Source organism: Pantherophis guttatus, chromosome 1 (assembly GCF_059756535.1).
Source record: "Pantherophis guttatus breed Tessera chromosome 1, ASM5975653v1, whole genome shotgun sequence".
Lineage (NCBI taxonomy): Eukaryota > Metazoa > Chordata > Lepidosauria > Squamata > Colubridae > Pantherophis > Pantherophis guttatus.
Genome location: NC_142063.1, coordinates 287,430,351 through 287,450,619, shown reverse-complemented (window position 1 = coordinate 287,450,619; position 20,269 = coordinate 287,430,351).

Genomic DNA, 20,269 nt, shown 5'->3' with positions numbered 1-20,269 from the left:
GGGTTTCTCTTTTAGGATAAGTCAATGTTTGATGAAAGGTTACTGAGCAGATCCTTGGTGCATCTATTTTTAGATTGCTGCTGGAACAAGCAAAGCCATCCGGATGACCAGAAGGAGGTAAAATCAACGTGTATGGGATTTTCTACTCGTTTTCAAATCCCAAAACATTTCTTTGATTTTCTTGTGTGAACCTCACTTTTACTGACTGACTTAAAATTATTTTTCCATCACTGCTAGATTAAATGCAGTTACCAAAAGTGGGAATATTCAGATGCTGTTGACATAATACTTCAAGTCATTCTAACATTATTATTAAAGTAGATCCAAATTAGGCCTGTTCATTTGGAACAGGATAATCTTTGAAATACACTGGGAGACTAAAAATGCATTTTGCCTGCAGCTATAATTTATTTTCTTTGTTTTCATATGATAAATGCTTTTACCTTAAATGTTTTTTAAAATAAATTTTATTAAGAAAAATCCATGTGTTTTTTTTTCAATTGGGATGGGCAAACTTTAGGCTTACTATTTCAGCTAATGATTTTATAAAGACTCGCTGTTCATCAAGTAGGCCCTAATACAGAGAATATTCCTGTAGAAGTAATTAAATGAGGAATAATGCCAGGAATCTGTTCTGAGTATCATCTCTGGCTGGATTTCTCAGTCCTTGCACACAAAATCCATTTTTGGTTATTCCTATAATGGAGAGCAAAAGAAAGAAAGGCTAAAGTTCTTGGGATTTGATCGTTGCTCTGTTTTCTTCTGTCTTTATTTATTTAATCAAATTTAATGGCTGCCTCAATCACAAACACAACTTTGGGCAGTTTAGAGAGTATAAATAATTAAGATTACCAGAAGAGACAAAAAGAGAAGTAACAAATAATGGCAAAGTGAGCAAACACCCATATCATGGAAATAGCATGACTAGCTGTAAAACCATGCGAAACACCTATCAGGGTACAGATCATAAACTATCCTGCCCTGGCACGCCTTACTTTCCAACCTATATTTAAAAGCCAACTATCAAACAGTATCACACTCATCTTCGTTTTATTTTGAATTTACAGTAACCTAGAGAGGTAATGATGAGTGAAGAAAAAGAGAATTAACTGAAGGGGATTGGTTGGCATTAGGAGCTGGAACAGGTGGGAGTTGAGAAATAAATGGGGAGATCTTTCTGTGAAATTAAAACAAATTCCACTAGCTGTTTTTAAATCTGCAGAAAAAGATATGAATTATCATATGTAATTTTTAAAACAGAATCTAAAACTCTTTTAAGCATGAAAAAAAGTTGCACAATATCTTACTGAAAGCATTCAGAGCTCTTACCAGTGGTCCCAGGGTTACCAGGTTTGAACTAAAGAAATATGGATGACCAAGGACAGCAGAAAGATAAGTGTCTTTCTTCAGCCATCGAGTGGTCATTCATATTTTTGTCATTCAGATCTGATAAGACTAATCCATAGATGCAGGTCTGCTTATCCCTGTTTCAGCATCCAGGAACTTCCTAAATCACTTTAAGCTGCAGCCAAAGTGAATTGAGTGATTTTCTTGAAAATCCCACTCGCCTGGAGTTTTGGGTTTTTTTTAAATGTCTTATCATATTTTTTGGCCCATATAATATGATCACTATTGAAAAGTTCATGCTCATGAAATGAAACCACAATGCCCTTAAGCAGAACAATTAGAGGAACGTTGGGAAGGGCGATTGCAAGGCTTAGCTTCATAGGCAAATGTTATCTTTTCCCTTTGCTGCTACTTCTAAGCAAAGCATCTCAGAAAAGCATCTATGCCCTACTTTTTAGCCTCCCTCCCCTTTCCCCCCTTCCTGCATCACAACATCTATTGCAGTGGGAGGGGGGACAGAAAGAGGCTGAAGTCCCCATCTCTAGGTCTCCACTGTCCTTCCCTAAAGTAAAGGCAGGAACAGTTTTCCAAAGGGCAGCGTGACTGACCTCTCCCATTTTATCTGGGAAGGTGCAGATCTATCTGTTCAAAGCTGCTTTCAAAGTGACTCTGATAAGAGACTGCCTACAGTTAGGACTGTAATCATTATTCAAAGCATTAATCAGGGGGAAATTATGCCTGTTGCTGATTAGCTAATTACTGCAATCAAATATTCTCTCTGCTCTTTGGAACCGTGCATCCAGTATGGGGAGAGGACTAGGGAGGGAACTGGGACTCTAAACAAGTAACAAAAACAGGAGGAATGCGCGGCTTCAACTCTTGTTTCTCAGAGACCTCAAATGATCTTTGGGATTCCTAGAAAACGAGAGGGTGTGCGTTTTCTGCACTGGCTTTGGGCTTGCTCATCCTCCACACCTCGGGCTGTGCACCATGCACCTAATCCTTGTGCAATAGATCACAATTTTAATGCACAATGCCAGGACAGAACAAGAGAGATTCATTAGGGGGGAGGTGATACAAAATCACCCTTGCTATTAGCAGCAAAGTACTGATTGGGTATCATTATCTGCAACTCTTTACATCGGGGCAGACTTGTTAAGCTTTTGGCTTGTACGTTAATTTGCTAAAAATGACTTTTCTAATGAAGTGGTAGGGTGGGGTGGAAAGATTAGTAGGAGCATGGCATATGGCTCACTGTTTTATGTGAACTCAGCCACGGGACCATACTCAACAGCCAATGGTTACAAGGAGACAGTGGTAAAATCCCAAATTTTTTACTACCAGTTCTGTGGACGTGGCTTGGTGGGCGTGACTTGGTGGGCAAGGCAGGGGAAGGATAGTGCAAAATCTCCATTCCCACCCCACTCCAGGGGAAGGATACTGCAAAATCCCCATTCCCACCCCACTCCTGGGAGAGTGATATTGCAAAATCTCCATTCCCACCCCACTCTGGGGCCAGCCAGAAGTGGTATCTACCGGTTCTCTGAACTGCTCAAAATTTCTTCTATTGGTTCTCCAGAACCTGTCAGAACCTGTTGGATTTCACCCCAGCAAGGAGCCCATGGTTTCTATGAACTCTGGAATTGGATTCCATAAATTAGCCTTTCAATATTCATTAGGAAACAAATATGAAGGAAGCATTATGAATGGCCAGGACGGTGGCTGTTTAGATGACAGCCAGTGCTTGGGAGTGGAGGAATAAAAAAACCAACCCTGGTCATTCCAGATTATGTTCTCCTATTTTTGGTACAGCTGCATCAGATCACCAAAGCTTATGAGGCCGAGTGTTTTCCACACTTTTTCCACACGCAGTGGGTCCAATTGTTTTGTATGGAGACTAGAATGCCTCCAAAATTAGACTGGGATGGCTCCAAAAGAGCTCTGGTGTCAGCTTGTGTTGCCAATGGAGACTGAAATTCCTAATTTTAATCGAGAAAAGCGTGGCTAAGGGATAGCTGGAGGCAGGTCTCCTTCTCCACTCCACCCCACTTTCAGTGCATGGAAAGTCTAGCATCATAAATCATCCAATCTACAGAGATTGTGGGAGGATGAATTCATCCCTTTAGATAAATCCAGTTTCTCAATTCTGTTTATTAACTAAAATCTACACTGGAGAAAACATTTTTTTTTTAAAAAGCTAGAGTGGCAGCAGGACTGATTGTTTCAGTGGATAAACAGTACTGGATGTGAGGCCTAGTCTGAGAGAAGAAACAGCTTGCTTAAGGCCACTTTTGTGTTTATGGGAGAGACATGAATCAGTCTAGGGACCTCCTGAATTGTCATTCAGCCTCTTTGCCAAGGCAGGTGGCTCCAGTTGATATGCAGAGGTTGTGCTGTCAAAGGCATGCTAAGAACAAACAGCTTGCTCCTGACCTCACAGTGAAGTCATTCAAGAGAGAACTTTCTTAACACATAGAAGCAGCATGAATAAATAGCTAATGGGGCAAGTTGTTCCCAAGTTCGCTTATAAATAATGAAGGGGGATAGAAAGATTTTATTTTTATTTTCCCCATGATTTCTGACAGATAATGGTGGAATAATTACATTTTAAATTGATGTACAATTTCTACCCAAGGTTTTTTTTAAAGAAATAGTGTGTGTGTGTGTGTGAGAGAGAGAGAGAAAGAGTGGAAAAAATGTAAATGCTAATTGCTATTTCAAATTCAGAATGCAATGTCTGGTGAGAAAGAAACTCATATTGCATTCAAGGATTTTTTAAAAATCATTTAACATAATATTAGCTTCTTACTGACTTTATTTTAAGCTTCTAGAATTAGTTCCTTTCTTCCCCAGCTGAGTTGTTGCCACTTTTATCACTAGTGAATTTATTGGATTATTTTTCTCTCTCTTGTGGTTTTCATCTGGAATTTATTCTGTGCAAAATAAAACCCCACAATAAGCAAAAATTGTGCATTCATATATAGAAGGTGATATTGTGTATAACTAATATATGTGTTACTGTGGCCAGACATGGGTGCAATTAGTAAAATAATGCTAATTGTGCAATTGTGCACAATTGGGCAATTGTGTTGCCCTCCAATGAAACTGGGATGTTTTGGTTCAGAATTCAATCCAAGAGTACATCTAAACTGTAAATCCAGGCCTTGAAAAGAAATTTAACCCCTTTCATGATAGATTGAAATACCTATTCCACAATCTTTTCCAAATGACCAGGAGAACTTTTATTTTATCCAAGTTAAGCTTCAGTTTGCTTCTCCTCATCTAGTCCACTGCTGTCATCAGAAATTTATTTAGAACTTGAAAACCTCTTTATTTTCAGGTGGAAAGGAATGAAAGTTGAGGAGTGAGATCAACATACTGTGACTGTGAACTTCAAAGGTCTGGGTTACCTCTTCAGATGTTTTACGATTATAAATAGTGTAAATGATTTGACAAACTACTATGGGACATCATAAACTAATTGCAACTTCATCACCTCCACTTAAAGTTCTTGTCCATCAGGAATACCAGAATTAAATAGAATTATCTCTAAATCCCATCCCAGCCAAGCATCTTACAAGGATCAATAGCTCCTGAAAAATCCAGTACAACCATCTGCCCCATTTTTCACATTAATCATTCACCCTGACCTATTGCTAAATGGAAATGTGCCTAGAAACATCAGGAACTGAAACATTGTAATATATTCCAATACTTTGTTCAAGAATGTAATACCATATGAAGACTCTTCTTCCCCACTTAGATGGTCTTGGTAAATATCTGAGACCACTCTTCTGATTACTCCTTGTCTGCTCAGGGATTTTAACCAATATATTGGAATAAACAACAATGTAAAAATGAGAATGTTTTTTTCCCAATGTGCTGAAACTTTAGTTTAATAATTGTGCTTGCCCACATGAATCTACAAAAACTAAAAATAAAAGGGGAATTGTGTAAGATTTTGTGAGAGTCAATTACTGGACAATTGAATTCAAGTTATTCATGTGACAGGATCAGGATTAAAGGTTGAATGAAAAGAAGTTAAGCTGATGTTCTAAAGAAACCAGAGCAGATAACTTAATTGTGTCCTTCCAACACAAAACTTGCCTTTTTGAAAAGAATCCTCTTTTAAAAAATAAGGAATTGTCATTTGAGGTGCACAGTCTTTTCAGTATGAGAAAACTTCCATACCTCGTATGGCCAATCTTGCTGCATTTTTTATTTCTTCTTTTGACTTAAAACAAATGGTAGCACATAGGTAACATCTCTACCTGCCAACCCTAAAGTCAACAATAGACCAAATCTTGTAGGTTTGATCCCCCAAATCTACAAGATTTGGAGTATCTTAGTTACTTCCCAAATCAACTACTGATGATGAAAATAAGATTAGGGTCAAAAATTAAATTGTAGTATAAAGTGGAGTATGAAAATCTGAAAGAAAGAAATAGATCAGCCAAGTGTTCCTGTCAGAAAACTAGACATAAAACTGAACTGAATTTATCTTTCATGGTGTACTTTCTGTCTGCTTTGTCTGTGTTCCTGTTTAGTCTAATATTGCTGCATATTTGATCCAGAAAGGTCCAGCCTAAACACAACAGTGTAATGTTTTATTCATTCATTCATTCATTCATTCATTCATTCATTCATTCATTCATTCATTCATGTATTTATTTTGTCAAGAGCATGAGATGGTTACGAATAAAAGGAGACATTAGGACAGGAACCGTAGGCACGTTGATGAGCTTATGCACGGCCCTTACAGACCTCTTAGGAATGGAGTGAGGTCAACAGTAGACAGTAGACAGTCTAAGGTTAAAGTTTTGGGGGTTTTGGGAAGAAACCACAGTCAGGTAGTGCATTCCAGGCATTGACTACTCTGTTGCTGAAGTCGTATTTTCTGCAATTGAGTTTGGAGTGGTTTACCTTAAGTTTATATCTACTGTGTGCTCATGTATTGTTGTGGTTGAAGCTGAAGTAGTCATTGACAGGTAGGATGTTGTAGCAGATAATTTTATGTACTATACTTAGGTCAGACTGAAGGTGGCGTAATTCTGTCTAAGCCCATAATTTCAAGTCTGGTGGCATAACATCTGTTGCAAACAGATGAGTGGAAGACTCTTCTCGTGAAATATCTCAGGAGTCTCTCAATTGTATTAATGTCCAATATGCAGTGTGGGAAATGTCCAGAAATGTCTTCTGGAAAAATTCGATATTAAGAGACAGTGCAGAACTGGGGACATCCCAGGTAAAAAAAGGTAAAGCATTTTTACATGTAAATTCTTTAGCATACTCTTAAATTGAAAGAAATTGAACAAAGGAAATGAAATAATTCTATCTATATAAATTCCTACATTCTGCTGCATAGTGCTTCCTTTGTTACCTAACGTAGAAGAAAAAATAAAAATGAGTGGGGATATGCAAAGATTTGATTCAGAGATGTTTTAAAGGAATGCCTGAATCAACTTTGTGAGCTGAATTTTCAATTCAGACTGAATGGCAAAATAAATCAGTGGTATCCAAATTGATGCGGTGATTTGATAGCCTTTTGTACATGTACAGAAAGACTTTTTCTAAACTTAATCAGCTTTCCAAATTGGATTTGCTTGATTTAATAATTCAATTTTGAAAGTTGAATCAAAGTGATTCAAAGCCTAATTAAATCTATAAATCCAAATGAGTTAGGTTAATGATCCAGATTGAACTGATGATCTAAGTGGAATTCACCTGTTCCACAAACTCCTAATAAAGCTTTGTAAAAGGATTGGAGTAAAAGGTGTGCCAGATTTTTGTAATATTGATTATAATGTTTTATTTATTACAATATTTGTATACTGCCTCAGTTGAAAGACTCCAGTCCAAATTAATTCTTTGATAAGTTTCTGTTATTAAAATTTCATTATTATTATTATTATTATTATTATTATTATTATTATTATTATTATTGTTGTTGTTGTTGTTGTTGTTGTTGTTGTAATTAAAGCTGGGAATCCTCTCAAGAAGTCTGAACTTAAAATGAAAAGAAATAAAAGCAAACATCTCACCCCCCCACACATACCACTTACTTTGTAGTGTGAGAGGTTAATCAAATACTAAGTGGATTGTGATTGTTAAAGAGGTTGTAAAATTAGACACTGTTGTTTATGAAGACAAGAACATTCTTTGTCAAAGAATGCATGAGTAAATTTAGAAACAAGGAGGCATTCAGGTCTCAAATAAAATGCTAGATGGAATTGTTTCAAGGGTCCTTTCCATCTATTTACAAGAAGCTGCCAATAGATGTAAATCTGTTAATTGAAAAATTAGATTTAAATACATCTATATATTGACAAAATCTTTATTTAGAACATAGAAGGAATATGCCAACTACTAATACTTGGCAGATAGAATTGCCATGTTTACTATTTGCTATTTCTGATTACTATTGTTTACCATTACAATTGTTAACACAGCAAAATTAAATTATCTCCAAAACAACAACATTCTATAGTTTCAGAACAATCTTATATGTGAAATATGTCTTACATTATGGAAGTGAGTTTCTACTGAGGCAACTAATCTTTCTCTTGCTTGCTTCCATTTTTGGGCCACCAAATCTGCCTTGAGGGACCTCCAACCCTCTGGAATACATCTGAACATCTGCATGAGAAGGAAATCTCACCTCTTTTTGCCCCATGTAAAAAAGATTAACTTATACAATTCATACAGATGTGCCATTGATTCATCTAACTTGCTGCTATCTACTTTAACTTGAAGTATGTCTTCATTTTCTTTTTGTTGAACTAGGGATGCAAATTCAATACAGATCTATCTGGGAGCATATTTTTGTCCCTATAGATCCAAGACCAATGGTAATAGAAGTGAAGCATTGGCAAGCATTGGCTCTTCCCCAGAAAAAATATCCAACAAGTTTTTGAAAATGCACAAAGTAAATATACCTCTTAGCTATTTCTTATTTTTCTTTCACAACAAAATGCCTTAATTATGGATGCTCTTCAAAAGGTGATTCTCCTTTGCAGAATTTTCTGAAGCAACCCTGCACCTGTCTAATATTAATTGATTTCATTGTCATTCCATTATCATTCCAAGAAACAGACGGAGGCAGTCTGCTCTTTGGAAGGGTGGAGGTTCGAGCAAAAGAGCTTTAGTCTAATAGGACAAGGTCAAGAGAGTATGAAATACTTACATCAGAGGAAAGACATAAGCTGTAATCAAAATCCAGAGCTCAAAAATACAGAAACTGTGTTTGAAGTCCACCAGATAAGGCACAAACAGTAACCAAGGAAGAGGTCAAATTTTAGAATACATATAAAACTGAATCAGAGTCCTGCATACAGAAATACAGGGAAAAACTGTAATATTAATTCCAGCCCTGGAAGAGATCTCATGCTAAAGATCTGAAGTCTCCATCTCAGCTCACTAGGCTATTTAGGAGGGCAGGGCAAATCTATTCTCAACAACTTCCAATGAGCAATTAATTTATAAGCTGAGTATTTATGCTTTTGGGTTTTTTTGATATTCAGCTCCACTATCAAATACTTGCCCTGATCTTCTGGATGTTCTAGCCATCTGATCTGGAGGTTCCTCAGATCATCACTGAGGTATTTAAATTAGTTTGTTCCCATTCATGCAGTTAAGGGGAAGATATTTGTGGTCTGGATAGGGATGTTTCATTTTCTTTGAAAGCAGAGGAATCTGCAAGTATTGGGTGTTGAGTGATAGGAAAGGGCTCCACAAAAACTAAGAAGTTGGTAGCTGCAACCACACAATTAAAACCTCACCCTTAAGTAGTTAGTTAGTTAGTTAGTTAGTTAGTTAGTTAGTTAGTTAGTTAGTTAGTTATCAAATTTGTAAAGCCACCTATTTCACAAAAGCAACTATGGGTGGAACCAGGGGTGAAATGCTCCTGGTTCGGACTGGCTCAGGCGAGTAGGTAGCGATGGCAGTGGGCAGTTTGGAGAACTGGTAGCAAAAATCCCTGCCTCCGCCCCCTATGCCCAGCTGAGCTGCGCAATCATCAGAGGCTTTTTTTCTTTTAAATGGCTCTGACGATCCAAGCTCTGACAATCCCAGCTGAGTTGCCTGATTGGCAGAGGGTTTTTTAAAAACCCTCTGATGATCAGGCAACTCAGCTGGGATCGTCAGAGCCTTTTGAAAGCATTTCTTACATGGTTTTACATGTAAAAAATGGTTTTAAAAGTTTAAAAAATGGCCACGCCCACCCAGCCACATTACCCCACCCACCAAGCCACGCCCACAGAACCGGTAGTAACAAATTTTAGATTTCACCACTGGGTGGAACACAACTATCGAATATAAACTTAAAATATAAAAACAATAGATATAACATTATAGACATCTACATTAAGAAATAAATAGTATAAAAACAAATATACAAAGGTCATATATGAAAAAATGAAAACGACTTCCATCACATAGTTGTGGCTGCCATATTGACATTTTGCCCCACTCCTCTTCCTTGTAGATGTTCCTGTTTTGTGGTAGCATGAGGCAGAAGTACAGTAAATTAATAGAAGGAAAAGAAGAAGCTTTCGAAAGGAAAGTAATTGGCTACAATGGCTCCCATCTCTGCCTTCTTCCATGGTAGTTACAGTTACTACCGGTCTTGATACTGCTCTTGTTGAATGCCAAACAGACAGAAAGAGAATGCATAATAAATCAAGGGGCCATTTTAATATGCATTTCAGAGCCCTGGCAGACCATGGCAGAGGGATTTGGTTATTATAAAGGAAGAATACTGAATTGTGACTGGATACCACCTCCTTTTCCTAGCCCTTCATTTGCTTCAAGTGTATTTTTCGTTTTCTAAACAATCAAGAGATTCTATTGATGTACCAACCATCCTATTATTTGGTGGAATTTCTGACCAACCTCATATAAAGAGTCTTAGAGGTGGTCCTGGCCCCAAGGTTGCTTTAACAGATACAGATGAAGATTTTATGACCTCATGAATTTCATTCAGCTTATGGCATGTTTTGCACACAGGGATCCCAGTAATTATACTGTATCTCTGACATTCATAAACTGCTATTGGGAAAGGTTTGAACTATTGCAAGGACAAGATTAGATTGGTCCACCAATAGAAGGTGATGGATTCTGTGGAAATCTTTCTGACTCAAGCACTGATCTTGGTTAATCATGTGATATCAGGAGCAAGGAGAGCATTTAATCAGTTTGGCTTGGCTTATACATCAATCACATTGCTATCTGAAGGAAAGCGATCTGATAATTCTAATAGTGGTAACTTCAATCAAATTTAGGCTGTTATAATAGATTTTTTGTGAGGTGACCCTTGAAGATGGTCCAGAAACTGCGGTTGGATCAGAATTTGACAGCTGTGCCTCCAAAATATTGAATGTCTCTTACTCTTTGAAGCAACTTCACGCCAGTTGCCATCTGAGGCCAGTTCGGAATGCTCACCGTAAACAACTTAGGATCAATTTATTTACAGAACCACTTACTCTTATACGGTCCACTCCACAAGCATTAAAGGGGCATATTTTTCATGTGCTGCCATAGATACTTTTGACATTTCCAATTTACGCTGTTTCTTCATGGCAGGGCCCTCGTTGTAGTATAGATTTCCATTGGTGGTGAAACAATGCTACAGTTTAAGCTAACCCTTGCTACAGTTTAAGAGCTGTCTCAAAACATACGAATTTATCGTCTAATTGGTTTAACTTTTTAACATTTTCATAGCAATGTTCATTGTTTTAAGAATATTCTGGTCATTTGTTTGCATTTTTACCATTTTAATTCTATTTTGATGAATTGCCTTTAATTAAGGACGAATAACATTCAGATAAATAAGTACATAAAGCAAAAGACTTGCAACCTTGGCATTGCCATTTCCATGGGCTACGAATTTGAACCAGAGACTCTTTACTGGCATCCGAGATCACAAGCAGTAGGCTTATGGGTGTTAATTCTTCCCCTGTCTCTAAACTGGGAAAGTGACTGAACTTGCAAATGTAGTGACTTCGAAAGTCATGCTTGGCTTACCTACTTCCTTCAAGGACAACTCACCTGTGAAACTTTGGTGTGAAAACAATCAACATCCTGGCCAATGCCCATACGTTCAACAGTAAGTAAATTCTAATTCAGTTTTCTCAATCTCAGCGATTTGTACGAGGTATGAAATTCAGCTCGAGAATTCTCCAGTAAGCAGGAAGATTTAATTAAAAATCAAGCGTAGTCTGTTAGGTGTTAATCTTTCCTACAAAATAAAAAGCCAAATGGTTCAGATTTGGGCTCATCCACAAATCTCTCATCTGTGTCTGAGATTCCAGTCTTTTACCTGCAAAGTCTGTAATATCTATAAGTGAGATATTGTCCCCATCACACAAAGGGAGTTAGTTCTGCTTATTAACACTAAGGAGTTAACTATTAGATTGAATTTGAACATTATTTGCTTATGAATGAAAAGCTCTACTGATCCACATATTGGAAAGATTCTTTCATTACTAATGCTCTCACTTTTGGACCTCTCACTATAATCAGTAAAAGAAAGGAAGATATTCCCATTTACTTTTTATCCAGCCCAAGCTAATTCAATATGCATCCCATCGGAGTCTGAGCAAGACTGTAAAATCAACCAAGAGGCAGGCAGTCATGTTTTCATTCAACTTCCTTTTTATCTGTAGTTTGTAATACTTATTTCTTATTCTCAGATGCTTTTTCTCCTTGCTACGTCCTTGCTGCTGCCAGCGTCTCATACAAACTGGCCCCGTACCGTATTAGGAATTCATAATCATCTAACTTTCTAAATCAATAAGCATGTAAAATATTTACAAACAGATTATTATTAGAATGAAACTCTTTTACCCTTCACTCGGGGAGGGACATGGGAAGAATTTCTGCAGGACCTAAAGTGGAAAGGAGCATTTCCCAAGTCTCATACTAGACATCCTGTTTAATTTCCTTTCTATCCAGATAGAAAAAGAAACCAAATACTCATTTCTCCAATGAAATCCACAAGAAGATTTATTGGGTCTTTCTGTATGTCACCCAGCCATACATGTGCAGTGAAACCTTTGTAACATTTTGGATAAAAAAAATACATTTAGCACAGGAGTGGGTTCTACTTACCTTTACTACTGGTTCACAACAGGATCGCACATGTGCAGATCACTTCTGGTGACGTCAGGGTCAGTGGGCGGAGCCTCCCACCGGTTTTACTACCGGTTCTATAGAACCGGTCCGAACCGGGGGCAACCAACCACTGATTTAGCAGCTATTGTCTATTCTTGATTTTTGGATACTCTTATGCCACTCTTTTCTCTTTTCTATGATACTGTTTTCCCCAAACTACGGCTTCTCTACTTCACCCTGAGCAAGAATCTTTTGTCCCTTCTTGTCAAGAAGCTTGTCTGATTATAACTAACAAGTATTGTCCAATTGGCATATATGTATATAAATCCACCTATTGAGAAATATATATTCATACTATATATTTGCATGCTATTTTAGATCACATGTTCTCAATCGCTTATGTGACTTATGAGCATTTTAAAAATAAGATGTAGTCACAAATCAGGATATAGATATTGTTTCTTGTTAGTTTATCAGAAAGAGTTTAATGAAGGGGATTTGATAATCTGATAATTTAATACCTTCCTGATATTTTTGAAGACTAGAGGGAAGAATATTGGAAAGATTGATCCTTTTTAGAGTCTGGGTGAGCCTGGCATATAAAAAAGTGCTGGGCTAGGGATGTCAGAAAGATTCTTCTCAATTTTAAATTGCACAGAAATCAATTTTGATAGAGAAAGGGAAGCATGGGAGGGAAGAAATTGTATTATATTATATTAATTTATTAAAAGGCATCTAGTTTTCTATAGGGATGCGGTGGCTCAGTGGCTAAGACACTGAGCTTGTCGATCGAAAGGTTGGCAGTTTCAAATCCCTAGTGCCATGTAACGGGGTGAGCTCCCGTTACTTGCTAGCTTCTGCCAACCTAGCAGTTCAAAAGCATGTAAAAAATGCAAGTAGAAAAATAGGGACCACCTTTGGTGGGAAGGTAATAGCATTCTGTGCGCCTTTGGCATTTAGTCATGCTGGCCACATACCACGGAGACGTCTTCGGACAGCGCTGGCTCTTCGGCTTTGAAATGGAGATGAGCACTGCCTCCTAGAGTCAGGAACGACTAGCACATATGTGCGAGGGGAACCTTTATCTAGTTTTCTATATAAGGCAAAAATATCTGAATAACAGTTGTACAAAGGATCTAAAAAGCAGATATAAGAGAGGAAAAACCGATGTGTAAATACAATTATACAATACAATTATTCTGTATCTTTTTGTTTCCTGCTTGACCTGAATGCTGGATGAACTCTGCTATAAAAATTAGCATAAGTAGTCATGATTATGTACCAGCATTTATATACTTTATAGAAACATTATAAGGCAGTATACATGTTGATAGTGCTACACAAATATTAAAACAGATGCTATTAATAATATACTATGTATTTCACTTTTGTCTGGTGAAGGATGCAATTTCATCCAGGACTAAAGGTGGAAAATCCTCAGAACTATAAACCTAGAATCAGTTGGACTTGTAAGAGCTGAGCTTGAGCCTGTTTTTCCATGTTCAGACCCCAACAGCTTCCTTATTTACACTCCAATGGACACTAGAACAAGACCTTGATCACTTAGTTGAATGCAACTGAGTATCATCCAGACTTTATGTTGACAGATGACCTCTCATCTTTGTCAGGTTTGATATTATCTTTTTAAGCACTACCTGAGGTAACAGGCCCATGATTTGGGGATCCACCTGGACTATGGCTACTTTTGGATGAACAAGAGGAGGCCATGATCATGGGGCTTTTTCCCAGCTCGAATTGGTACACAGCTCACAATAATTTCTGCAATGAATACAGTGACTCGTGTCCTTATCATCACACATTTAGATCACTGTAATGTGTTCCATGGGGAATATCTTTAAAGAGCACTCAGGGAGTCAATCAGCTCAAAATTCAATGGTTTGTTTGCTGTTGGATGCCTATTGCTAGACCATTTTATACCTATAATACAGGTTCTGCACTATCAGCAAGTCTCTGGGAAAAATTCAAAGAACTGGTTTTATCTATAAAATCTTTATGCCTTGATGCCTAGGTATCTGCAGGTTTACCTTCTCCAACAAGAGTTAAATTGTTCAGCATACTGTAACATGCCTGCCCATTGTTGGTCCCCCATTTTTGTGAGATGAGGAAGAATAAGGCCAGGAGACAATATTTCTCAGGAATCTCTTTAGAAGCTGGTTAATGCCCACTATAGTAGCCTTCCAAAATCTAGTCAAAATGAAGTTGTTCCAAAAGGCATGGGAGAATTATTGGGATTGGGTAAGGTAGAATTGGATAATTGGGTAACCAACTTTTTATTTCTCTTTTAACTATATGTTTTATTTCTGTATTTGTTTCATTTGCAAAGGTTACTTTAACTGATATTGTGCTATATGGATTTTTATTGTTAACTACCAGACTGCCTGTGTGAGAGGAGATCTATAAATCCAATAAACAACAGAAAGGCAGATTTGCTTCTGATGTTTCTTCATTTTGGTCAGGACATCAGCTCAATTAGAAGGTTTTTGGGGTAGTTTTTAGAAAAACGAGGAAAGTGTCCTAAATGGATGACAAGGTGCCTCCTTAGCCTTTTTTAAATAATGGCTTTCTGGGCAGCTATAAGGAAGCAAAAGGGAGCTAGTCAGATAAACTTAATAATGCACCCAGATTGACTTCAAGCATCACTTCGCCAAATATCAAAGCTGCTTCTACAAGTAGTTTTGACATACAAGCTGAAGGCAGCTGGACTGATTCGTTAGACTGTAAACTGCTTAGATTGACAGGCAATGTTTTAAACCTGGCTAAGCAGTAGTTGAAACGTGTTGATAGTCCTGGTAAGCAGAAACATAATTGTTTCTTTCAAAGCGTGATTCCAAATTTGTCCAATTTGAGTTCACCGTGTATTTCTTCAATAACATTTTTTATTATTGTGTTCTTTTGCATATGTGTGCACATATTTGGACATACAGGTATACGTACAGGATGTAGATATTGAAGTGCATTTATTTAGTTTTGTGCTTAAACTATTCTTTTTCAAGAATGAACTTGGACATCTTAAATTTTCTTTATGTGTATAATCATATGCTTTAAAACTACTTATTTCGATCTATAGCCAACAATTTCCATGAAAAGGAACTGAAGCATTCCACACAATTTAGATTCCCAAGGCTTCAAAGGAAATTCCTTTGTAATATTCACATGGCCATTTAATTTGCACAAAGTATATCCAATTTGAAGTTTATCTTCAATCTCTACTTGCCCCAGCTCAGTGAGTTTTCAGAATAGGTAATATTGTAAGACAATGTGAGCTATAGAGAGAGGCAAATATGGAAACATTCTTCCAAATTTCAAGCCTACTTTTTCCTGTTCATGATGAGAAGCAATAATACTATAGTTCTATAACAAAGAAGATTATATGTAAGAATAAGCAGTTAAACATTTCAGAAAATTTGCTCAAGCATAGCAAATCCTGCACTGTCAATGCCATGAACTTTGCAAACCAATAAAAAGTCTTTAAAAATATTTCTCACATCTAGAGACTGAAGCCTTCCATTTTGTGACAGCGCTGTCAGTCCAACACCTTTCTCCAGCAAAAATCTGTCTCAACTATAACGTTCATGAAAGTAGAAAACTTGAGTTAAGTGTTCGCCTGGGGCAAATAAAATGAAGCCAAGAGGCAGATTGGCAAAGAATTACGTATGCTCTTTCAACTCGTCAGATGAAAGATGCATTGCTTTTACTTTTTGTCATTGGCATCATTAAAACTTCCATTAGAGCTGCAGCTTTGGCACCCTTAAAACTGTAACATGGGCAAGTCATACTTGGCAGCATAGTCCCTGCTGGGCAACTCAAAAGTAGAGATTTGACAAGAACTACCTACTGAGGACAAAATTGCATCATTATTTGTCAAGGATACTTTTGAATAAAAGGTAGAAAAGAATGGCCAATAAAATTAGCAAGATAATTGCCACCCACAATTTCAGCCACATATCATATTCTCCAACTCATAACAGCATTCCCCTCGCCTCTTCTCCATAAGTGCAACTACTCATCAAGAAATACTTTAAAGGGCATCCATTATCCAAGTGCATCTCTTCAAATGTTGGTCAGATAATAGCAAGTACCATCAGGTTCAAACTGCCTAACTTTGGATACCTCTAAAGTAATCTTTCTTAACCTGATGTCAACCAATGTGCTGGGACTACAATTTTCAGTCTTTCCTAAGTTAGGAAATTTGTTCTAAGCTTGCAGAATGCTCCAAAAAACTTCAAAGCAAAGCAAGGCCTCCTATCTCTTTTGGGTCAGCTAGGGGTCCATCCATTATTTGCATGATGTCAGTGAGTAGATATTTCCATTGGTCCATCAGGCTTCCTGTCCATCTTCTCTGATCTTCTCTATTTTAAAAAAGAAAGAGTGATAAAGCTGTCTTGCTATGAAGCAAAGCCCAGATTCCAGCATCATCTTGATTTCTAAGAATTCTTCTGAGCCTTAAATGAGCCTCATAAGCTTGTTAAAGAATAAAATGATGAGAGACTGCTTGCTTATTTGCTCAGAAAGGGAAGAATGTAAGAAGGGGTACTAGGATGTGTTCTTAGAAAGGATGACATAATAAGGGGAACTTTTGATCAGGGACACATGGCAGTTTAAATATCAGCCAAACCTACAGTAAACAATAATATTATCTTTAGTCTGAAGCTCCTGTCACACTTTAGTTTGTCTATCTGGAAAGTTCATAATCCGTTTCTCTCTTCATCCCATTTGGAAAGGAAGGTGTTTTGGATCTTTCCCAGAAATACAAATCGTATCAAAACCATCTCAGCATCCTGAATAAGAAGTAACTCTGCAACTATGGGAAGGTTAGTAGAACAGTGGGTGGGGGGGATCAGCTGTGCCGCACGATTTAGCTTTGCTAGAAAGCAGGAAATCCTGCTTTCTAGTGAAGCGAAATCGTGCGGCACAGCTGATTCCCCGCCCCATTGTTCTACTTACCTTCCCAAGCCTCCTTTTGGCATGTGCTGCACATGTGTGCGTGCACACAGCGTGCATTTGGTGCACACTGCACATGCGCACAGACAGCACACGCTTGGCACACAGCACACATGTGTGGCTAGCGAATCGGTAGTAAACCGGTTCAGATTTCATCACTGATTAAAAGTAAGAAGAAAGCTACAATTAGTCGCAGACAGCATCCCAAGTATAACAGGTAAATTCTGTGTAAAGAGCTATAGGTAATTTGCTTCAAAGAAACCTTATCTCCACATACAGTATGTTCAGATTTTATTGCAGAGAGAGGGTCAGGAGATGGATTCTCTGGGCCACCTGGCTAGGTGTTCCTGCTTTGCTTTGCATTTTTGAATACTAGCAGTCTAGATTTATAAGATGCAAAAGAAATGTGAAAGCCAACAATTGGATTTTAGCATATGTAGCATATTGATTTTGCTTTGCCCAATTAAGCAAAACAGTTCATCTCTTCTATCATTACCTACTCACTACTATACTCACCCTCTTTATGAATGATAAAGACGCTGAATAGACCATGGATGTCCAACACTTTGGTTTGCCTGGTTTACATTGACTGAAGAGGAATTGTCTTTGGCTACATATAAAATATATTAGTTAATGTACTGTATATAAATCAACAACAATGTTAAAAGTTTACAATCTTGTGGACCCACATTACTAGCTGTGCAGGGCCGCATGTGACCCATGAGCTGAGAGTTGGACATGCCTGGATTAGACTACTCAAGTTGTGCATTTTTAAAGAGCTACTATAAGCTAAAAAAAATAATCCAAATTATGTTTAAATTCATAAATAAAATGAATTTATTTGTAAGATTCTATTCTATTCTATTCTATTCTATTCTATTCTATTCTATTCTATTCTATTCTATTCTATTCTATTCTATTCTATTCTATTCTATTAACTTCCAGCTAGCAATTAGACAGGTGGACAGCTGATGATTAAGCAGGGTTTTTTTTTTTTCACCTGGGTGAGATTCTGACCAGTGGATGTTTTATCATTTTCTTTCCAACATTGAAGGTCAGAAGGAGTCAAACATGTTTCCCCCTCAAGACTTTTGGAAGATCTGAAAGCAAACTTTCCTCCTTTAAAGAGAACAGTGGTTGTTTTTTTTCCCTGTTCAAAAGTGAGGTGAAACAAAGAGGATTTTGAAGATCTTCCTTTGTCAACTGGATGCCTCATATCGATTTTCCTATATTTTGTCTGGCCAGCATGATGAGTATGTGTCTATGTACTTGCAAGTGTGATGATCAAAATCAATTGCTTTTTACTAAAACAAAAAACAAAAACCTTGCTTAGACTAAAATTCTGTTTGAAGTTCCTAATTTTCTCTTTGATCTCATTTTCTTTTATTTATTTTTTCTCAATATTTCTCAACTCTTTTAAACCTGAGTTCTGTTGTGAATTAGGATTGGAGCTGATGTGTAACAAATTACATATCAACTCTCAACTAAAATGTACCAGTGTTATCATAAAAAACCTAGAATCTGAATATATGGAAGAAAGTGGGTTAGAAGATAGTTTCTCAAGATCCTTTACTATTCTGGAAATGAGGCAGAATTTAGGAAAGGTAGTTCCCAATCTGCAGGGCTGATGGGAAAATCCAACAAGCTCGCAGAATGACTGCCATATAGTTACATAATACCAGTTTGCCAGAGATGCATCTTATGCATCTGCCAAGACTGAAATAATCTATTGCAGAATAAGGGAAAGCCTTCTGATCCATTAATAGGAGGAAGAGAAGGCTATGACTATTTTTTAACAAAAATAAATATATGCAAATATTACCATGCATGTTTTTAAAGAGATTAAACAGCTCACTTCTGGCCTTGAAAGACAACTGTGCTATCACAAGGCCTGATGAGCTGATCTGACTATCGTCAGGGTTGGCATCAGTGGTGCGTTGCCCCCGGTTCGGACCGGTTCTATAGAACCGGTAGTAAAACCGGCAGGAGGCTCCGCCCACTGACCCTGACATCATCAGAAGTGATCTGTGCACGCACGATCCCGTTGAGAACCAGTAGCTCCCAGTCTGGCAAGCAAAGGCCCCCTTTCAGTGTAGTATCTTGTAGCAGTTTCAGTCTTATTCTTGCTTTTTCCCCTTGCCAAATATATTTTAGTATCATTTTGTTTAGTTCTTCAAAAAAATTTTTTTCTAATTTTATTGGAATTGTTTGGAATAAGAATAACAGTCTCGGCAAAATGTTCATTTTTATTGTAGCTATTCTTCCTATCAACGATAGCTGCAGGTTTTTCCATTTCTCCAAATCTAATTTAATTTGTTGTAATAGTTTCATATAATTATCTTCTTTTATAGTTGTGCATCTTGCTGTTAGCTGAACTCCTAAGCCTTTAATTTTCTTAACTATTTGAATATCTATCTTTTCCACTAAGTCTTTTTTTGTTTCTCTGTGACATTTTTGACTAGTATTTCAGTTTTCTCTTTATTCATTTTCAGTCCTGCAACTTCAGCGTACTCTGCTATTATTTTTATTAACTTGGGTCCAGATTCTTGTGGTTCTTCTAAGATACATACCAGGTCATATACGAATTCTTATAGCTTATATTTTTCTGTTTTTATTTCCATTTCTTTTATTTCTGAGTCTTGTCTAATGTTTCTATTAAGCACTTCCAATGTTAATATAAATAATGGAGGGGACAGGGGACATCCTTGTCTCATGCCTTTTCTTATGTTAAAATTCTCGGTCACATCCCCATTATGGAGAATTAGTGCAGGGAAAGCGCCTCAGAGGGAGACCACAGCTGCGATATAAGGATATCTGCAAGAGGGACCTAAAGGCCCTGGGAATGGACATT